Source organism: Sturnus vulgaris, chromosome 3 (assembly GCF_052056855.1).
Source record: "Sturnus vulgaris isolate bStuVul1 chromosome 3, bStuVul1.hap1, whole genome shotgun sequence".
NCBI classification, from domain to species: domain Eukaryota; kingdom Metazoa; phylum Chordata; class Aves; order Passeriformes; family Sturnidae; genus Sturnus; species Sturnus vulgaris.
The window spans coordinates 55,546,132-55,564,431 of NC_142245.1; the positions used below are offsets into that span (position 1 = coordinate 55,546,132).

The following is an 18,300-nucleotide window of genomic DNA, read 5'->3' on the forward strand; positions in this document are numbered from 1 at the left end:
TTATGGGGAAATGTGTAGCTAAAATGTAGGAAAATTATTGTTCTCCATATTCTCACTTTTTTTATTGAAGAAACAAATCACACAGTAAATTACATCTGATTTGCATGAAATGTTGCATGCACCTAGAGCTCAGCATGAACCTGGGGAAAGACATTGTTTTAATTCCATAGCCTTTACAGTAGTTTGTTTGTTTCCTTTCCTTTTTTCTTTTTTTTTTTAAAGATAAATTTCTGAGCTATGTTTCTTATTTGGCTTTGCTTGTATTTTATAGGCCCTTCTGAGTATAATTTATTATCTGCAAATTGCTATGCTGAGTGAGGAAAAAGTAATGCCCACTACCCAAGTGGACGTGGAGGAGAAGAAGGAGGGAGTACATGTCTGCCCCATGGTGATAATGGATGCTTCTCAAGTGGGATCTGCTGCCACTTGTTGTGGAGGTAATTCCTGAGGGAATCATAAAATATGCTGAGTTAGAAAGGATCCACAAGGAACATACAGTCCAGTTCCTAACCCTGCACAGGACCATCCCAAAGTGCCACACCATGTGCCTGAGAGCATTGTCCAAATGTTTCTTGAACCCTACCAGGGCTGGTGCTGTAATCACTTCCCTGGGGAGCCTGTTCCAGTACCCAACCACCCTGTGAGTGAAGAACCTTTTTCTAATATCCAATGTAAACCTTCCCTGACTCAGCCTCAGGCCACACCCTTGGGTTCTGTCATGAGACATCAGTGCCCACCCTTCCTCTTCCCCTCACAAGGAAGCTGTAACTGCAATGGTCTCCTCTCAGTCTCCTCCAGGCTGAACAGACCAAATGACCTCAGCCACTCCTCATATGGCTTCTTCTCAAGGCCTTTCACCATCTTCTTGGTCCTCCTTTGGATGCTCTCTAATAGCTTTATACCCCTCTTATTTATATGCAGCACCCAGACCTGCCCCCAGCACTGGAAGTGAGGCTGCCCCAGCTCAGAGCAGAGCAGGACAATCTCCTCCCTTGCCTGGCTGGCCATGCTGTGCCTGATGCCCCCCAGGGCAGGGTTGGCCCTCCTGGCTGCCAGGGCACTGCTGACTCGTGTTCAACTTGCCATGGACCAGGACCCCCAGGTCCCTTTCCATAGCACTGCTCTTCAACCCCTCATTCCCCACTGTCTGTACACCCAAGGTTGTCCCACCCCAGGTGCAGAATCTGACACTTTCCCACGCTGAAATTCTTATGAGTGGTGATTGCCCAACCCTTTAATTTGTTTAGGTCTCTCTGAAGGCCTGCCTGCCCTTGAGGGAGTCACCAGCTCCTCCCAGTTTTGTATCATCTGGGAACTTGCTCTGTATCCCTTCCAGTCCTGTGTTCAAGTTGTTTGAGATGATGTTGAAGAGCACAGGACTGAGAGTGGAGCCCTGTGGAACCCCACTAGTGACAAGTTACCAGTCTGATGTCACCCTATTCACTTCAACCCTTTGTATCAGACTGGTGAGCCAATTGCTCAATGATTGCATGATGTTTTTGTCCATCTGTGTACTGGACATTTTGTCCAGAAGGGAACTGTGAGAGATGGCATCAAAAGTCATGCTCCTGTTTGCCTTGAGCCAACCCAGTGTGCTGAAGATTTTGGTGTCTCCTTTTCCTCCAATTTTTCCCCCTTCATATCTTTGGAAGTCACCAGTAAGCTAAAGAACACTTATTTCCCCATCAAAGTTCCCCTGGGAAGTCTGGAAGCTGCAGAGAAGCTCTACATGCACATTGGCCAGTGCACACAGCTGGGCCAGGTCCAGAGAAGGGCAACGTGGTTGACGTGAGGGTGCACTGACACTCTGATTCCACAGGGTAAATGGATACAGCCTGAAGGAATTAGTGAAAGCCTGGCCTGAGATTTGTCAATAAGTTCTGAGTAGGTCTGAATGAAAACCTGCCATGTTACAGAAAAATGGATTTTTGCTAAAGTACTCCTTTATTATTTGCAATGGGCACGTGCTTTCCACAGAAAATGGTGTTTCCTCTAAGCAGTGTGTGCTTGAATATGGAAACATTTCCAGTGGAGATACTCTGCCCTGTTCATGTAGTTGTAAGGGACCAGGATGGCTTAGCCTTGCTGGCTCCCCTGTGCAGGGACGTGCCCTTTGCCTTGAGTCCTGCAAAGGGATTGGCCTCAGAGGCATCCAAGCTGGGAAGGTGTGTCAGACACACACACGTGTGCATGTGCACACCTTGACACAAACCCTTTTGCAGAGTTGTTGCATTGAGTTCGACTTGCCTTTAGAGTCAGAGAGCCAGCAAGGGGCTGCAATGGTGTGCAGCAAGAGAGTGTGAGCCATCAGCATGAGGGTGGAACACGAGGCACCAGGGAAAGGCCAGGAAAGGGCAAAGGCAGAAGCTAGTAGGGCAGTAAAAACACTTTAGTCTCTATTACTGTCTTTGCCTCCTTCTCCCTTGAGTCCACATCTATCAGTGCTTCCTGGGAGATGCAGGTCAGTTGATTTTCATTTTGTCCTGTCAGATAAGCTGTGTTCTGGCTCTGCCTAAAGTTTCTGTGATTCACCATTCATTCTCTTGAAAATTGCCTGATACCTCAGGACTTTCCCACCATATGAGGCACAGTGATGTTACAGAATGCAAGGAGGCAATGTGGTACTAAACTTGTCCTTCAAAATAAAGTATTTTGGGTTTGAGTCATGGTTTTCTTGTAGTTAATTGGTGCTACAAGATCTCAGTTCTCTAGACAGTGACTTCTTCAGAAAAAAGTTTGAAAGGAGTGCAGCAAAAAACCGAAAGTAGACAAAAATATTTCAGCTCAACTGGCTTAATAAGCACTATGAGGGACAAACTGGGAGGATGTAAACACAAGAGAAGGATGATTTTGTTTTTTAATTCTGAGAAGTACTTAAATGAAAACCTCAAATGATAGCCCTGGTGAGTCCTAGTAAGGTATATAAGGCATGCAATTTTAGGATAAAACTGAATAAATAGATTCTTAAGGAGTCTTTCTCCTGGAGTTTTCAGAAAAGAACTGCTTATCTCATAACCTTTACAAAAACACAAAAGCAGATTTGTACAAGTTAATAATTACGCTTCAGGTCTATGTTTTTTTCTAGGAGGGTACAAGTGGCCCTGGCTTAACGAGTGAGCACTTGTAGTCTGATCTGAGCTCTTGCTGGCAGTGGGCTCCAGCCATTGTACAGCTGTCAGCAAAGTCTGTGTGTGGTGACTGAGCAGGGCAGCACCTGTGCTGTGGCTGTTTCCCTGTGTCAGGAGGCAAATTCTATGCATCCTGGTGATGAATTGGAGGTACAGTGGACAATGCTATACAGTCAGCAACAAATAACACATTTTTCTTCACGTGGATTTTATCTGAGCAAGCTTCTATAGCTGGTATGTGGAAGTGTTAAAATCATTTTCATGTGTGTGTGTTTCTAAGCAGGTATTGTATACTTCCTTCTTTTATGTTGCTGAAAGCACACTGCATCTTGCTAGAAGAGCTGTTTAGTATGCTTCAGGACTCAGAAACTAATCTCGAAGTCTAGCCTTGAAGGGTATGATCTATTGCAATTAGAAATGTATTGCTTTGCAATTACTATTACCACTTGTTTTTACCTGCAGGCGTAGAAATAAATACCTGTTGCCTGTGGATATTTATACCCTCTAAATGCCTGCAAAGAAGCCGGTCCTAGTTTCTGCAGCTCTTCTGGGATAAAGCTGATACCTTTAAGTAACCTTTCCATCTGCTGAAAAGTACCATAAACAACCACATCTGGGTTGTAACTATGATCATGCAATTATTGTCACTGGTGTGCAGCAAAAAGTTAGAAAATAAGTGTGTTTAGAACACCAATCTGATCTAAAAAGTCTGAAGATTGCTGCAGTAGCCTAGTTTTAGACATATTATGTGATTTCTTCATCTGAAGAATAATCACTCTTCAGTAATACTGGAAAATGATGTCAGAGTTACTATGTCTGTATCATCTCTTGCTCTTGTGTATGATAACCAACTGTCATCAGTATTGTATTTTTGAATATAGCAGGAATTAATATTTTGGATGCCTTTGCTGTTCTGAATCAGTTTCTCCTGAATAGAGAAACTGGCTGCATGGAGTTTTCAGGCTATAGGCTGAAACTGGGAGAAAAAGCTGATGTAGGTTAAAACTGTTCCCTGCCCTACCTTTCTCTTTGCCTTTTTTTGTAGACTTGGGTAGATTGAATGACCCAGGTCACCATGTGCTCCCTTACACTGTCATTGCAATTTAGAGAATGAGGGTCTGTGCATGGGGCCTGGAGTGCAGAAGGATCACTGGCCCTGAGCCCTTCTGAAGGAAACCACCACAGATCAGACTTCTTCCCTTTCCCACTCGTATAAGTCTAGAGCAAGTCTATCACAGTTGGCCAAGGCTGGTGTAACAGAAAGCTGAAATTATCCCATGTCAGAAGCTGCAGGATTTGATGGATATTTTCAGACCCAATGTAGAGGTTGTTTAACCACCTAAAAGCAGATGGTGGCATTCACTGAGAGCTGTGTGTGAAGTGAAACAACTCTCTCAGATCCTGCCTGGGCTGACTGCTGCCAGACAAGACTGGAGACAGTACAGTGGCACTTGTTGGGATTTGTTTATGGGAGCAAAATCTGGCATTATTCAGCATGTGCTGGGAGTACATGCTGGGGATCAAAGTGTCTTGTGAACAGTTAGTTTGATTGGAGTTGAAGGAGTTCGCCTTAAAGACAAGACAATGGGAGGAGAATTTGCTTTGCTACTTACACTGAGTTAAGGGGCATGGCATCTCCTGGCTATTGCTTGCTAACCAGACACCGTAGGGAAATGAAATTGAGCAATAAGGGACTGCTGTGTGCACCATATACTTGTCAGGTTAGTGTGCAATGCTGCTTTGAGGAATGATGGGATGAAACTTTTCACCACAGAAACGTTTTGAATGAGTCATTCAATGAATTTCATCACCTCATTTAGTTATTCTCTCTTTAATTTCAAATTTTCAAACAAAACCTTTGACCTAGAGCTAAGAGTGGAGACAAATTTCTTTATTAAAAAAGCTAAATTTGAAATTGTGTCCTTTGCAAACCTGTTTCTTAAGTGGGCTGTAGGCCTTACAGGAATCCTGTTCACCTTTTACTCTCTGTGTGTTTAGGATGCTGACTGGTAACAACTGATAGAAATTGTGCCTTATAATCCTACAAATGTAAAACTATATATCTCTTCCTATCAGGTATCACAGACATACTTATCCCTATATCACAATATTCCTTGAATCCTACACAGCAATATAGTTTAGGAGCATTTTCATGATTGTTTGAGGGAGGATCATCAAACTATAAGCTGTACAGACCACAAAGCAGAGTGAAATTCCTTTTGTACAGTAGCAAAAGAGATTTCCTGCTGATAGGTGAATGTAGGAGATATAAATACAGGAGCAAGGTTAACAAGAGTGACACACACACTTTCTTTCACCTCTCTTGCTCAGTTAATCAGATCCTGCTGGCTTTTCCAAGGGTGCTGATAATTTCCATGGGCCATGCCTTGAAGTGGCCTACTGTACCTTGGGTTCCCAGGGTCCCCCACACATGGGAAGAGAGGGGAAATCCCTGTTGAGCTTGAAAGGTGGAAACACCAGGGGAAGGTGTAGTCTTCTTGCTCTGCTCTTCACTGTGTCCCATTTTCCTCCCCTCTTCTGAATGACCCAAAATTCCTGCCCAGTGCAAGCAGGAGATTGCTACACATTCCCGAAACCACCCATCACTCCCACCAGTGCTGTTTACTTGACATACACAAACACAATGTAGCTGTAGGAGCTGCAGCATTGCTTGGCTTGCAGCATTACTCATCAGCAAAGAGCAAAACTTGCTACGTATCCTACAATGCTGAAACGGGCTCTGTGGTTTTGTACAAACAACTCTCACATTATTGCATCTTCTCACACATGATTGTTCTGAAGCACTTAAGTAATATGAAATTATCCTCAATATAGCTGTCACAGGTGAAAGCCTACAGTGTGTTTATGATGCGGTTCAAGCTACTCATTGATTTCTGGACCTACTGTAGCTCTTCAGGGCATATCTCAAAGCCAAGCAATGTCCTTGAGAGCTGGCTGTTGTATCTGGATTTCTGAATGAGGTGGAAAAAGTGCTTCAAAACCTTTGTATGACCTGATCATCAAGTCTGACTTCTCCCTTTGAGGGTAATTTGTATGTCTCCTGTGAAGAGGTGATTCTGTAATGCTATGAGTTTGGGTATCTGAAGACAATATAAATAGGCAGGATATCAGGAGGTGTCTTAACTACTAGGATGTGATGAATTAGGGCATGCTCCTCTGTTTGCCAGAGCACTTATTTCTCCAAAGTTATTTCCCTCTAGGCAGGGGAGCTCACTAGAGTTGCAGAGCCACACATTTTTAGAAAAATGGTAGTGTTGGCATCACTGCTTGTTCTTGGACTTGCAGGCACATAAAGTTAGCCTGCCAGGTGGTGCTAATAATACCTGGCTCTCCTAATGGTCTCATTCTGGGGAAATGGCGAACTATTTCTCATTAACAGGAGAATGATTACTGTCCACAGCTTTTTGGTGTAGAATTGGAGCTGCAACGTATGAATTAGGATACCAAAGTCTCTCTGAAAAAAATTTTTGGATTATAGGCTAGCCAGTTTTCTAGGTCTTGGGCAAACTGTGTCTCTTCTTATTTGGGGATCTGACTGAGGTCTTGGTAGATGGACACTGGGACTTGTCCTGTGCTCCAAGGGCCAGAAAAACAATACCTAAGACTGGTACAATGTCAGATTTGTTGGCTATTCTTGGTTGGGATGAAAATTCCAATCATATTTCTGTTCCTTCCAACTTGGAAAGGCTTCTTCCAGTAGAAGCAATTTCCCAGGAGAGATAACTGGTTTTCATTTCTGAATGTTGGGAGAATGCCAAGGGGTGCTTCTTCCACCCAGTCCTGTACACTGTCTGTGGATGAGGTTTAATGGACTGCAAATAGTGTCAGGAATTAAGAAACATGGACAGTCACTGACTCCAGTGTACTGCTTTTCTTGTCTGTGCTTCAACAGCTTCATTTGTATATGGGGATAAGATTATTCTGATCTGCTTCTGTAAAATATTTTGTGATCCTTAGCTGCTTTTTATGTTTTATTTCTTCTGCTGTTCCTAATTCTCTGACAATAAATTATGAAAGGGCAAAAAAAGAGCAAAATATACATAGATTTCTTTTCCTTGAGCTATACATAGATTTATTTTCCTTGAGCTCATAGGAATATATATATTTTTAGTGGACATATGGATTCCATCCTTTTGATCAGAATGGAAAAAACCCATTTCTTTCAATGGGTTTGCTAGGAAACTGTCCTCAGTTGCAGGCTTTGTCGTGAAACACTGGTTTAATGTTTTTGTCGTCTGGAGAACACATATTATGATCAGAGCTGCCAAAAAAGAGGCTATATGTATAATATAAATATTTTAAAAAATCTTCTTAAAATTATGTAAAAAGAAAATTTAAACTGGTTTGTTGTAGCTTTTGGGTATTCATTAGTTATTTCTCTCACCACCTTTTAAGTATTTTTAAATGTTAGTTTTATCTGCCCATTTTCCTTGCTCTTATGTATTAAAAGTGGAGAGGAAAAGGAATAGAGAAGTCTAGAAACTGGAAAAGTGAAAAATTGTTTTACTTGACAACCCCAAAAAATTATAAAATGAAAAATGTATAAGAAATAATTTATTTCTGGGGAGACAATTTTTCATGTTATAAAGTTTCAGATAAAACTTAGACTAGCCCTAACGATGTCTAAAGCACTGAAACCCATGCCCCCAAGTCACAGCACAGGCATACCCAGAGCTTTGCATTATCATTTCTGCAGGATAATTAGCATTCTGCATAACAGAAGCCAGAGCAGTGAGGCCAGGTTTCAAAGTGAGAAGCAAGCATAGGTCCCCCAAAATCAAAATCATGTGTATGGGTTAGATGCCACCAGCCTAGAAAGCTGTATGGATAATTTAAACCCTTTATTGATTAATGCATTTAGCTCATTGCAGAGGTAAAGTGACAATTTCTGAGCAGAATGTGACACATACCCACCTTTCCCGTTTCCACTTGTTTCAAAACAGATTCTATGTTGGCTCTGCCACCAGTAGTCAAGTTCATAAGTGATAGGTATTCTATTCTGTATATGTATATGTATATTTATCTGTAGATTACTGCATTTATTTTAAGAGGCTGTGGGATTTCCCCTTCTTTTAACTCTTCAGAAACACATATTTTTTTGGATGAGCTGCTTTTGCTGCAAAGCAAAGGCTTGTTCCCAGTATCTGCTGCTGCAACACTCATGGGGGAAGGTTTGTGGAAATTGTTATCACTATTAGAAAAGGTGGATATTTTAATGTTAACCTGTTAATGTGCTCTTGGCAAGAGATGTTCCATTTCTGATTCCACTCAGATTTCATGTGTGAACATGAGTAAACACTTAGGTCTGTACTCACATGAGTCTTCTGAGGCAGCTAACACGTGTAAAGGTCTGACTTCATCTTTCAGCTCCTTTAAACTTCAGCAGTATGTAAGCACATAAAGGATTTTTTATGAAAATGCATCGAGGTCCTCAGATAATGCTGTACTGGAGAGTCAGAGAAGCTGAAATTTGTCCTCCTGAAGTTGATGTCTGGATGCAGATTTGTGCAAGCATTTTTTGTCTTTCTCAGTGCTTCCAGATGGTGAGATGATGTGGAGCTGGGAAAAGGAGGTAGTTTTCTGATGTCGTATTTGTTATGTATTCTCCTGGCCACTTGATAACTGGTCAGTAGTTATAGTTTGGACCAAAAAACCTTAAAGTAAGTAGAGAAATTCTACTGATAATCAGTGTGCTTTCAAGAGATACATTCTTAGAAGAAGCAATGATGGGGGAGGGGGTGTGTGGCAAGTTACAAATGAACATCAGTGACTCCTTTAGAGTTGCACAAAATTAACAGAAATGAGATCTCTAGTTACTGAAGAGAATCTTCTCTACTGAGATAGCTATTAAAATAAAACAATCAGAGATTATGGCACATGAGAGTCTTTTTAATTGTTAATTTGCCCACTTCAAAATGACCATACAGTGAAATCTCTGTCTTTTTAAATAACATTGTTTTCCCTAAAATTGGTTTCCCTTTTCAGCGTTATCTTTCTGAGAGCACTGTGGTGATATTGTTGGGAATTATCTATCCCACACTGAGTAGAGCCTATCTGAGGCTAACACAGTCCTTGCAAAGTGCAAGGTAATTAACCATTCTCCTCCCCCTATTTATCTTGATTTTTGCTTCCATCTAGTTGTTTTTCACGCTTGTAAAGTATAATTTGCATAAAGTTTTAGCACTTTCTTCCTACACAACCCCTTGCTTTCTGGTCTTTCTCTTCACATCACTGCGATGAGCTGAGCGTGAATTATCCTGGAGTAAGGGTGGGTGAACTGTTCTGCCTGTGCACAGCAGCCCTGAAGACAATGGAGCACAGCATCTGGATTGACAATTCTCAATTACAGAGACATTTTGTATGCTAATGAACCTCTGATGGCAAGACCAGGCTTTTTTTGCTGCTAAACCTGTCTGTGATGGGAACCTAATTTCCACCCAAAAGGATCTTCAGTGTAAAGGAGTGAGCAAAGAATGATGCTGAGCAGTGGTGTGACTTTTCTCTTGGCTTCCCTTCTATGTTTTGCCCACAGCCAGGAAAACAGAGCCTCTAGACCAAAGCACTTGGCACCTTGTGTTTCCTTTCAAGTTCTTCTAAAAGCCAGGCTCCTTTCACCACTGAATTCCTGAAATGAACTTCTCTTTAAAGCAGTCACTGCTTCCTTTGTAATTAAGCCACAAGGCACATCAACAGAGCCAGGAAACGTTGACTGAAAGCTAAGTGGTGATGGTCAAGACCAAGCAGCTGCCATGACATGGCAATGTTTGAAATGAGGAAGAAGGGGCTTGGTTGCATTTTTTGTTGTTGTTTTAGGCAATACAAAACAAAGCAAACATGGAGGTACAATGAGATTCAGCTACCTGTATTTACACACTCTGTATCACATGCAAATCATGACTCCACTGAGTAGCTTTGTGGAAGGTAGAACTCATAGCAATTGTTTCTAGCCTGCTCTTAGCTAAAGTCGGTGGATTTCATTTCAGATGCAAAGAAGGGCTGATGAGAGCCATAGTTTGTTTTTCTCAACTAGGTCAGCTGGTTTAATTAGAGACTCTGTGTCTCCCTCCATGTCTTTCTTCCCCAGGCTACTCAACTGTTTGAATAGATAATCCCAATTCCTAATAATTACAGCTACAATATTATATATTTTGCAGAGATAATTCTTTCAACTGAAAATTTAGAGCTGCCAGTTACATCCTCTTGTATTAGTCCCATATAGAGGCATAGCCTGTCTTTTCTTTTTTTACTTTCCTTGTGCCATGCACAGCTTTTCCCAGGATGGCCAAAGCACTGGTCTGCAGAGGTGTCATTCAACACCAAACCAGATGGAATGGTGGGACCACGGTGAGGATTCATGCATTTTTGTTTCAAAGCAGGTTATGGCAGTTTGACTGGTGGCTTTGCATTTGCAGGTGCAAGTTAATCTGATATTAGCCAGGTTTCAACTAATTTAACAGTGTTCACACCCAAAGTTGGTTTAATTAACTTGAATTTGCACCAGGGTGTAAGAGGGGACATGTCGGTTTGGTTATTAATCAAAGGAGTAGGAACCAGCAGATCTATCTCTCCTCCCTTTCAAGCTCTCCAATAGATTAATGATGTGACCTTGGGCAGATCTCCAGGCATGTTTTTGCCTTGCTCTCCTTGGCCTGGATATAATCAATTTCTCAGAATAGATGCAATACTGAACTCACAGGCGTCTGTGAAACTTAATTCCCTGTGTGTGGAAAGGGTCTTGGCAGCTGTCAGAAAGTGCAGCTCCGTGGGGAAGGGGCAGGGCTTGCCTGCTGCCTGGTCCATCCTCTTGCAGAGCAATCTCTGCCAGGAGTCATAGGTGCTGCCATCCGTCACAGCAATGGCACCTGGCTCTAATCCTGAACCAAAAGTGCATGGAAGTGCATTGGAGATGGTTGGCATGATCCTAACCAAGAGTTTGCTCTCTGCTTTGCAATAGAGAAGGGAAGTCCATCCAATGGCTTCTTTTTATTTTTATTTGGGCTGAGGCAAAAGGGTCCTCTTTGGGAAACCAGCATTTTCCCTGTTTTGCCTCCTTGTGTGGAACAGCTGTAGCAATATGTCTGGCACTTGCAGGGAGCAAAGGGCAGTGAAATAATTGCTCTGCTAGATTACAACAAGTGCTGCTCTTGGTCAGCACAGGTAAGGCTGCTCCTATGCTCCTGCTGTGGACACAGCTGGGCACAGCTGCCTGCCTCCCAAGTACCAGACTACTTCCTGCTGAAGGTCTGATTCCACAGACCTCTGCATGTGGGAAATGTAGTTTTGTTGACTTCTTGGCCAGCACCATTTGTCCATCTGCTGCTGTTGTCACCTGATTAAACCTTTCTGCATCTTTTGCTACTCAATCCATCATGTACAAAAGTCCTCCATAGTGATCTGTTAATTTTGACCTGATGTGGCTTTTCTGGGTGCTTCTTCTTCACATTTCCATTTCTGCTTATTGTTATTCTGGTTTGTGCTCTTCAGTTTGTTTTTGTCAGACAAACTGTGGTTTCAAAAGTAAGGGAAGGGACTCACAGGTTCAAAGTAATTACCATGGTTTTGTTAGGGTTGTGTTTTGGTGCGCACAAGTACTGGGTCATGAACTTCTCTTTGAAACATCAGAAGGGGTCTAGGGAGAAGAATTGCGGTGCCTTTTATTTTTTTCCCTGTCAGAGCTGATAGTGATAAGGGATTTGCATTTCTTAATTTTCCATACTGGTCCAGCATGAGCTTCTTGATCAGAACTACTCAATAAATCAGATACTCCAGCCTCCTGCAGGGGCTCTCCAAAAGAGTGGGAAGTGAGAAAACTGAATATGACTTTCTGCTCAGAGCCCACTTATGGGTTTATTTAATAGATGGAGTTTGCACACAATTAACTAATTATGAGCAAAGTTACTGCTTGCGGTGAAGAGCAGGCCTTCGAAAATAAGTACTTGGCTTCATTTGAAGGGCAAACACTTGACACTCAATGTGAACTTAAGCAGGAACTGACTTTCAAAGGGAAAATTGTCTGTCAGATTTAAGTCTACACACATATTCTCTTCAATATTTGGGATTCTAAGCTCTTTGAAGGTAGTCTCTTCACTTCCCCACAAAGCACTTTTTTGTTCACCTTCACAGCAATTTTCTCTCTTCCCTCTCCCCCTCACCCCCAATCCCCTTAATGTTACAAAAGAATTCGCTTCTGGGATGAGATTCTGCTTGCTGAGTTTCAGCCCTAAATTATATTTTAGAGATGACTTTGAAATTCCCTGTAAGTGTGCTCTCATTATTGGATATCTTTGATACAACTTTAAATACAACAGTGCAGACGTCGCTGCCATTAGTGCTAGGAAAATATAAAACCTACACAGAGAAAGCAATAGTCAGAGCCAAAAAGCCCCTGTGATAGATAAAAGTAGGGGTATGTGCCAGATATGGGACCCCAGCTTCGTAAACATTGTGAAGCTCTCTGAATTAGTCACTTCACACAATACTCTTAAGGGAGTTTTAATCAGACCGTGTTGTGCAGGGGCTCATCCTGAATGGATTTAGCCTGGAGAAATCACCCTACTCAGAAGTGCTCTTTTTTTTTCTCTTTTTTTTTTTTTTTTTTGACACTCCTCTCTCCTGGAGATCAGTACAGCAAAAGAAGAGAAGATGTCAAGCAAGAGCAGGCCAATCAAAGCAGTATTGTGCTCAATACGAAACACTCTTGATGCATGTTCACTATAAGTTGCTGCAAACCACATACTCATTCAACAGACTGGAGGACCAGTTCCCAGCTGGAGGGAAACACTGGTCGTGTAAAGAGAATGTGGACCTCACAAATGAGAGCAGAAACTCCCTGTCACTCATGTCTTTTCCAATAAACCAAAGCCTTTTTGTATTTTTCAAAAAATTCAAACTCCTCTTCCCCGGGTGAAAGAAAACAGGCTAAACTTAGAGGTGGAATTTACTGCTCCAAGACATGTATCAGGATGGACAGCGACTCATCATCCCTCACCTCTGCAGATGGCAGCCCTGTGTATTTGGAAGTGTGCACAAGTTTCCTGTGCAGCTGGGGCAGAAGGGTGCAGCAGAAACCAGCCCATGCTTGCATGAGCCCTGCCACAACTCATGACAAACTCTGCTCTACCTGGGACTGTGGGGGCTCTCCTGAGACAGGCTGCCAACGCAGCAGATGAGCAGTATCACAAGACCAAGCAGTATCACCACCACAGCTTTTGTTTGTCGTCACAGTTTTCCTCCAGGATGGAAACGGGAGGTTTGTGGGTTTACCCTTTTTTGCATACTTTAGAGCATTTCATGTACTATGTAGCAGTGTGTACCATAGCCCTCACCATTTCAAAGTATCCTCATAAAAGAGGTGCTTTGAGATCATGCTCTCAGCATGGAGAAGAAGAAAAGCAGCAAACTTTGAAAGGTTTCTTATTGGGTTTTATGAATAGGGAATTATGAGTGGCAAATTGTTCCAGGAGGCTTAAAGTTTCTGAGGTGTGCATGTGCAAAAAGACCTGTCAAAAAATCAGAGTTCCTTTACACGAAGCTCTTCTTGGCTGATTTGCTCTATCAACAGGGTATGCTGTACTGATCCTCAAGGAGCAGGAGGAGTTAAGTGTTTCTGAAATCCTCCTGCTGTGTCATTTTGAAAAGTGGTATTCATGTAATGTGTACCCTGGATCTCTTATCGTCAAGCCATTGTTCTGAATATTTCTGAAATCCTCATGCTGTGTTGTTTTGAGAATAGGTATTCAAGTACCACAGATTGCTTAGTGCTGAGCCATTTCTTTCCTGTGTCAGAGATGACAGAAAGAAGCAGATGACAATATGGCTGGCACTGGTGGAGAAAATGCTATTAAAACTCATCAGAGGCAAGATCCAGGGTCCCTTACTGAGATATTATTTGATCAGTTGGGATGCACATGGATTAACAGGGAGATGATCCTGTTTTAACCAGCTGATATAATTTTTATTTTTAGGCAAGAGTGCAAAGGACTGGCAAGAGGAAGCTGGAGGTATAATTTATGCAGGCTTCATTATGCTTTTGCAACAGCAACAAATGCAAAAAGGCTAATGTGTGAGGTCAGCAGTATGGCACAGGGGGTGATGTGCTTGAATGGATTAAGGGGTGGCCTCAATATAGACTACAGAGAGATTGTACTGCTTTGGTGTGACCTGAATGGAGGAGCAGAGCATTACATGGACGAGAACTGGACTAGATTTGTTACTCTTTCTTATTCATACTATTTATCTGAAGCCTAAGGAAGATGAAAATACTATAAAGCAAAAATATTTGCAGATAATGCAAAAATAGGGAGCGCTGCCACTACAAAGATGCTGCATGTATGAATGGGAAGATGAATGACCTAGATAAAACTAAAGTAATGAGGAGCTGGACAGAATAGAAGACCAGACTCTGAAATACCATACTATGCAAAAATGCAGTTCAGGAAAATTTAGTTCATGCGTAGCATAAGAAATTTGAAATATTAAAACTGGTGCATAAATGTGTAGAAATTTATAGAGACCTTTGCAGATATTATTTAGTGGGTTTAAGTTTCTAGAAATTATTCCTCTTTAGTACTGCACAGACCTTACCTGTACTATCATCCTAGTTTCTGATCAACTGAGATTAAAAAATTGTAATAGTGATAGACAAAGATATAGCAAGAGCAAGCAGAATAATGCAGGGATGGGGGCGAAACTAGTTGTCCCAAATATACCAAAGAAATTAGGATTGTATTATGTTAAAAGAGAAGACTGGGAGGTGAGATCATTTCGCTCCATGAAGATCTTGAGGGAATAGGAAGAATGGTTGATGCAAGACAGTTTGAATCTGTGTCAAATGCAAGAAGCAGAGGGCACAAATTAAAGTTTTGCATTATGTGGAAGAAGGTCCCACAAGGAATTTAGTTTAGAATTCCTTTATGCAGGGAGCAGATAATATACAAGATGCTGAAAAGTGCACTCTGCTATACAAAAAACCCAATGGGAACACAAATTTTTACTGCTGTGTTCCCCAAAGCCACATCTTTGTCTGAGGAGTGCTTTAAAGACAGCACCATTCTTCTACAGAATACAGGAGAGGGCTATAAGAAAGAATAACCTATCTCATCCTCATGAGAATACTCAAAGTGTTTCTCCCGGCTTATTGGTACCATTTTTGGAGAGACTGGATGTCTGAACCCTTTCGGAAATTTTGGCTGTGAAGGAATTGTTGCCTGGAAGAGTCAGTGAAGTGGTTTTGAAATTACACAGGACTGGAACTGAAATTATGAGAGCCCTTTGGGACGTAGGACTGAGAAGACTGAATTTCTGCTTTGACTTAGTTTTTATAAGTTTGAAAGGATTAACAATACTGCAGCAGAGGAGATAAAAAGCGCATGACAAATGAAAAGTGGCATTATTTGAATGACCCTAAAAAAATTCCTTGGATAATACATAAGAAAAGGATTTATTTGGGATAGACCTGATTATGCAATGGATGCAGATGAATTTATCTGTTCCTCTGGCACTTAGGTGAAGGGTGGATGAAAATCTGAAGTTTAACAACAGGAAAGTCCTGAATTCCCCCATCTATCCTTTTCCTTTCCTCTCTATCCTACTAGTTAAGTGAAAGAAACCTGCAGAGTATTGCCTTACTGAAAATAAACAAATCCATAAGTTTTTACTCCACTAAATTGTGTCAAGATTTTTTTTTTAATGCAAAGTGAACACTAGTAAAATATTTGAAAAAACGTCTGACTCAAAGAAATGTGTTTGGCTTCTCTTCTGCCCCTTTTCATTAGGGGATCTGTGGGCTTCCAGCATTTGAAGGACTCCTTGACCTGTCAGTGACATCTGCTAACATATTACATCTCAGCCTTGCACACAAGCTGCTTGCAAGACAGTCTGAGTCCAAACCTCTGAAGCAGAGCAGCAGCTGTAAATGAGTCTTTCATACAAAGTAGAAAAGAACTAACCCTATTACTGTACACATCCAAAAAATGTAGGCTGTAACCCTTTGATGTCTACAACTTGATTTTCCCTTTCTTCCCTCAGTGCATGCCCTGTCAAGCATCACTTGCTGACACCAAGAGAATTGAATGCACAGAGAAAGACAAGCAGAAAGGCACCTGATCCAGTCATTTACAGCATAGAGTATATACTGCTGTACAGTGAATTATTTTTACATAGGTAATTAATAATGGAGAAACAATGTAGTGACAGTGTAAGTCCCAAGGGAGAAAATTGTCAGCCTATTTATTCATTTATTCTTTGCTAACTAAATTGATGGGATAGTCTGATGCCTTTCTGGATTCCACACGGATGATGAAACTGCAAACAAGTTTCATTTAAATAACAGGCAAATCTTCCAATTAGTCAAAGCCTAATTCTTATGCCTTGAAATGATGAACTGCATGTACTGTGACCTCTGTCAGTTTGAAGGGGAAAAAGCTGTCGACCAAAAACCCGAGACATTGATCTGAACATTTTAGGCACCAATTCAAATACATTAATCTAGTGTGATTTGCCAAGATTCTGTAACTGTCTTCTGGATTCCTAGGTTCATGTTAAATGGGATATCATTAATTCTTTCATATAAACTCATCTTTTAGCTATTGGAGAGGTTAGTGTTACTAAAGCACAGTTCTCAAGAGTATGTGAAGGATCGCCCTGGATTCTGCTCTCTAATGCATGGCCATGTCCACCCTTCTGTGTGGTTTATGCTTCCAGAAATTGCACCTTGCACAGGAGCTGAAACCCCAGTTTCAGTAGGGGAAGAATTTTAGTATAGTGTATAGTAACAAAGATAGTAACAAAGTGTCGCTAATCTAAAAGCAGATTAATGTCCAAAGACCACAAACACAAAATAAATATCCCATGGCCATTTCTGTTGTAAGACAGGCATTTCTGCAGGAAAAAAGTAATCTCCAAATAATGAACTTTTTAAGTAAAAAGGTTGCAATTTTTTCCTGGCTTAACCTTTCTCTCAGATTTTGTCTACTTTTGCATGTTTATTTTCTCATCTTTATAAGTTAAGGAACAACTCTACTTCAGTATTCTTGCATTTTTAAAATGCAAGCTATCGGCTAGCACGTATGGGGCAAAAACTCCCAGAGCACAGTGAGTGAAGAAGGATTTTTGCTATAACTAGCTACAGCTGAATCATGATAGATCATGCTATTTTATTGAATTTATCTTCTGAATATTAGATTTAAGAAGCTGTGTCATGTTGAAATATTGAAATATCTCCGATGTAATCCACTGTAATCCATTGTTGGAAGTTTTGAGGGGGAGAGGGCAGTGAGAGAAAGGGCTGGCTGGTGCTAGATAACCAATAATCTGCACAAACTCTTGGAGCTGGCAGCAGGGCTGCAGTCTCAACACTAGTTTCAGCCTGGGAGCAATTGACACTCCCTGTACCAGCTATTTGGCTGGAACTTAAATATGTCACTTGGCACTGAGAGTCGATAAAATCCCTGTTATTTTCCAGGCTGAGAGCTAAACAAGACTGTAGGCTTCCTAAACCATTGCACAGTGCTTATAAAGAATTGCTAGTTTATCTGAAGTAATTTAATCAACCTGATCATTAGATGAATTTGCTACTTCCACACTTTATTCTAATTGTGTTTGCTCATATGCATATTACACTTTTGCCCAGTTATTTAGTTCTAATTAATAAATTGGAAACAAGCATGCTGCGAATGCTTCCCAAAGAGGATCTTCCTGAAATGGAGGAGTCTGCAGGGAAAATGAGCAGGACAGCAAGACTGGATGGTGTTCTCCAGAGCCATCCTTACAGACCACTGAAAACTGAGACTGGAGCTGGAAAATCCACCATCCATTGAAGTCCTGGCATCTAAAACTAATATATTTCCTCTCCTAAGTCTGTGTGTATGGCATAAATTCTGTGTTATTTGTAGGGAGATTGTTAATGTTTGGGACATAAACACTGTTGAGAACAGTAAAACATTTATTGTTAAACCAAAGGAATATGTCAAGAAGGCCTAATATGTGCCCCTTCACTGTACTTATTCTTTTCAGGTTCCCGTATTACAGTGCTCCTTGTGGCTGCACTGTCCATCACATCCCACTTCACTTCCAAGCTGGTGGATAAAGCAAGCCCTTCCTGCAGAGCAACACTAGAGCTCATGGTATAAAGCTTTCACTGTGACAGCTGCAA

At 41.4% G+C, this 18,300-nt stretch overlaps 1 long non-coding RNA gene across 2 annotated transcripts in view; it reads left to right on the plus strand.

Moving 5' to 3' along the window:
* LOC148224348 (uncharacterized) overlaps positions 1–18,300 on the plus strand; it is a 217,296-nt gene that overhangs the window by 116,054 nt on the left and 82,942 nt on the right. For both annotated transcript variants that reach the window (XR_015802417.1, XR_015802416.1), the window contains exon 4: positions 272–437. This is a non-coding gene — a long non-coding RNA (uncharacterized LOC148224348). The remainder of the gene's footprint in view (positions 1–271; positions 438–18,300) is intronic.